At 29.8% G+C, this 4,614-nt stretch overlaps 1 long non-coding RNA gene across 1 annotated transcript; it reads left to right on the top strand.

Moving 5' to 3' along the window:
• Positions 1 to 444: 444 nt before the first annotated feature.
• On the top strand, positions 445 to 3,524 carry LOC128126338 (uncharacterized). The gene is made up of 5 exons (XR_008224155.1): positions 445 to 696; positions 781 to 1,733; positions 1,851 to 1,984; positions 2,050 to 2,416; positions 3,149 to 3,524. It is a non-coding gene; the product is annotated as an uncharacterized LOC128126338 (long non-coding RNA).
• The last annotated feature ends 1,090 nt before the right edge of the window (positions 3,525 to 4,614 follow it).

The raw sequence follows: 4,614 nt of genomic DNA on the forward strand, positions 1-4,614 counted from the left end.
AATATTAAGAATTTGTAAAAATAATATTTTTTTTGTAAATACAAGAAACGAATTAACAAAATATAATTTATAATAATAAAGGAATTTTAGAAACATACATACAACACAAATCATTTTTTTAGTAAAATAACTAGTTTTATAAAAATGATTTAATTGTTGTAACAAAATAACTAAAAAAAGCTAAGTTTTAAGAAATATATATATATAAAGAAAGTTGTAAAAGATATTTGGATATTTTTCTAAAAAAAGTTTGGACCAAATTAGATAAAAAAAAATTGTGTTAAAATGTAAAATGAGAAAGTAAGGTACCAATTTTGCAATAAAGGATAAATTTATAGTTTAAAATGGTAAGAGTCAAAAGTTAGGGGAGGGGTTATGTGGCTTAAGATAAATGGAAAAGTTTTGTTTGTTAGTATCGTAATTTTGGAAAGGTTTTATAAAAAAGAACCGTTGGAATTCGGAAGTCGAAAGGGTTGGGTCGATGTATTGGCGCTTAATATATACCTTCTTCACTCATCCGACTGTTCTCCAAACACCACCGGAGACATGTTTCTTTGAAGAAGAAGAAGAAGAAGAAGAGGGTTTTATTTGGAGGCACAACCTTCTCCTCTTTTTCTTCTAGCGACACCACCGCTTCCTCATTTTTTCATTTTCCCGCGTTCAATAATCCTCTGCGTTTCCCTCTTCGTCTCTTAGGTAACGTTCTTGATTCCTTTTTTTTGTATCATTGATTTTATATTTGTTTTTGTTAGGTATTTTCAATAGGCCAATATTCTTCAGGTCTCTTTTCTTCGTTACTGGATTCATCGGTCAGTTTGGTTCAAGGTCATCATCGATCAAGAAAAAAACACAGATCTTTTTTCGCTCTGGGTTTCTTTCTCTTTCTCCTCCATCTATTTTTTTCTTTGTTGGTTTTTTGAATTTTTGTTATCAAATTGAATCCAAAGCATGAAAGCATCCATCAAACGAAGATGACTGGTCAAGCAAGTGGTGATGTCGCTAAAATTTGAATATTTTTGAAACCCAAAAAAAGTATTTCTTTGTTGTTTGATGTAATGTCTTAATTAACCTAAAGAGTTGTTTTGCTTTGTTTTGAGGGTAAAAATGTTGCCGGATTAAATTATGTAGAGAGAAGTAAATAATCACAAACCAAATTAAAATATTAAACAACTTATTGAATTATTAGAAATTCAATTAGGGAAAGATAATTTATTGTTTGTGTTTCTAACTCAATTAGAAATAGAAGTGTACTTTGGTTCTAACTAAAAGTTGTGTGTTTCTGTTTAATTAAGTTATGTTTCCTTTCCAATTAAATTAAAATACATGAGATGTTCCACTTCCACAACCAAATCTGTTTATAGATGTTCACAACATTCATCACATGTTATAATGCTTTCCTTTCCTATTAAGTAACTTGTTTAATAGCCAAATGAATGTGCAGGCCTTTTTGTTGTTTCTTCAACTGCCATGGATCCTAAGTATCAACAAGTTTGTGGATCTTTTTAACATGAATCATTTACCCCTGCTTCTTCTTCTTAACGATGCTGATGTTTACTTTTATATATCTGATGGGGTGATAATCAAGTCTATTTGGTGTATAAAATCATTATATATGCGAATATTGTTTAAAAATTTCCTGTTTTTTTGTAGGAACCTCTTCATTCAGCTGTGATATGCTTGAACAAGCATCTTATGGTTATCTTTATTTCATTCGAACCGATTATTTGAAAAAAGTATGGATTTCATCTCTTTCTTTTTGGTGGCAATTTTTGTTATTGGATCATATAATACTTTAGTAAATTATATTAATATCAATGATTCTGACACAGTTGGTATGTTTTTCTTGGCAGGTTTGATGTGGTAATGAAACATATGTTGGAAATTGTGGCTTCTAGTCATCAATCAAAGCCAATGCAATAATTTTGTTGCATATATGTAGGATGGAATTAAGCACAAAATCCAGCTAAAGAATTATTTAACAAATGTAAGTGCTCTCTTTTCATTGTTTAATAGTCTCTTTGAAAAATAAAAAGGTTATGGTATGTGCAGCTCAAGACATTGGAGAGAAGCCCTGTTATGTTATCTGGTTTCATTAACAGAAGAGGCTAATAATAATGCACAGGTAGTCTAATTGCTTCTGCATTCCAGTTATATATTCTCATGTTTTATGTCTTTTGCATCAATCATACACATGACAAATACCAATTCATTTGAGAAATTCTATTCATTTCAAAAATATTTTCTGAACCACTTCCATACATTAATCTGAGATTGATTGTTTTTCTTAATTTCAACTTGTTTGTCAAATTCCATTCATTACTCTGCAACAAGAAAAGGTTTTAGAAACCAAATAAAGAACTTATGTTATGGTGGAGAAAAGGAAAAGAAGGTCCCCTGAGAATCAAAGTGTCAACATGTAAGTTTTTACCCTTAAAACTATAAAACACTTGATGCTTTTTATGTTCTTATTTAGCTTTCCATTGAATCTCAAATAAGGGTGTTGGGTGTTTATGGCTTTCTGTCTATGACCCTGTTTTTTGTGTTTCCAGAAATACCCCTATGTTCCTAAAACTCATGCTTGTGTATTATCTCCAGGAAATTGGCATTTAAATAAAACTCATGATTGAGTCTATGACCCTGTTTATAGCATCATATTTTGATTATTCTTTTCTTAATAGTACATTATGCTCTAAAAAAAGTTTACCTAATTAAGCTATTTGTATGGATTTGCTAAAACTTGGTAGATTTGAAAGTAGAATGTTGTAATAAGATGAAATGAAAGTAGGATTGTATATATAATAAGCAATCACTGAAAGTAGGATGATCTGAGGCGAGTTTTCTAGAGTTTGTTCATTATAGCATTGTACTTCCATTTCTTTATGTTACAACATTGTAATGTACACTTTTCCTTATAAGGGCAGCATTGCATTATGAAAATTCCATGAATTTATAGCGTTGTAATTTTAATTTTTCTTTTTAATACTTTGAAAAATCTATCCAATCATACAATGGAAATTGCTTTGTATCTTTATGACATTGCTATAACTGGGTAGATTTTTTCAAGCACAATTCTATAATAGGAAAAATGAAACTACTTTAGTATTTCTTGTATTTAAACCAATATTAATGAATGATGTTCCTGTTTCAGATGTGGATGTTCCTAAGATGAAATATACATCCGATGATCAACCATCATACCCTGTTGGTGTCATTTGTGTGTGTACTACAAAGATGAAGTGCAAACGTATGTTATGTATAAATATAATAATCCTTATTCTCTTCTCTTCTGCTTTTGGCATGCATTAGACTGATGTCAATGGGACACAAATTCAAAATTGCAATTTTATAGTTAACATTTCTAAGATTTTGTGTAATTGATGAAGAAGAAGGATGCATGGTTTGGCTTCATACCTGGAGGGTGCTTAAAGATTATATTCATGGGTAAGATATAATAAACTAATCTTTAATGTAAAACTTGAAAGATACAAATACAATGGTGAAGGAAATTGCAATTAGATTTAGAGACAAAATTGCAAGTTTGATTCTGTCAGCCTTTTTATGAAGATCATGAAAGAATTCAGCACCTAATAATGCTTTTTCTTGTTTTTCTTTCATTGATTTGCATTTTACTAATTGTGTTAGGTTTAACATATTGTTGTTTGTTGGTTTGTTTATCAAGTTGAATCATGATATGAATTTCTGAAGATCGTAAACGAATCTTAATTTATGTATTTCAATTACTAATTTGTGGTTATTTGGTAGGATAAATGGAGCAGTCAAAAAAAAGCTAAATGACCATATATGATGCCAAGGTAAGAAAGTGCATTGTTATTTGCTTAATTTATAATTGAAATCAGTCTTTTGAATATAAGGTTACAAAGAAGAGGTCCATCTAATAGATGCATAGCTTGTAGACAAGAAACTAATTATACACTTCATTCCTACAGGCTCCATAAGTTCAAATTGAGCATGAGATGTTCGACAATTAAATGTTGAGGTATAAATTTATCTGTTACAATGCTTTCCTATTCAGTAACTTTTTTCCTTTACGCCAATAAAGTATGGATTTCATCTCTGATCTGTACAAGAAATGCTATCAGGTATTGCAATCTTTGTTACCAGATCATATCTTACTACTTTAATAGGTAATTTTGTTTTACTATAACTACTTAATACATAACTTTTGTTATCTAATATCAATGATTCCGTAATAATATAGAATGATTATTAATCCTTTTAGAGTAATATAAGATTTTTGTTCAGTGAGTGTAGCTGATTTTTTCATATTTGGTCCTTATTTTGGAGAACACTCATGAAGGTTAGGATTTTGATATTAGTTTGTTCAATTTTTCAAATTTAGAGACAATTGCCTAAATCAACATACATTTTTGTTGTTTCATGGTTGTTTTTTTTATCAACTCTAGATTTCATCTTAATGTTTTGCTCTACATTCCACACCATAGTTACTGATTTTATTGTTATGGAAGTGGTAGAACAAGTGTACAATGTTGTTCTTGAAGAGAAGTTGAAGGAAGTAACAACCAATCCATCACCTTTTTCTTTTCTTTTCGTCCACCAAAACCAGATGATGATTGTTGCTACAATTTGTTATAC

The sequence above is a fragment of the Lactuca sativa genome, chromosome 5 (assembly GCF_002870075.4).
Source record: "Lactuca sativa cultivar Salinas chromosome 5, Lsat_Salinas_v11, whole genome shotgun sequence".
Lineage (NCBI taxonomy): Eukaryota > Viridiplantae > Streptophyta > Magnoliopsida > Asterales > Asteraceae > Lactuca > Lactuca sativa.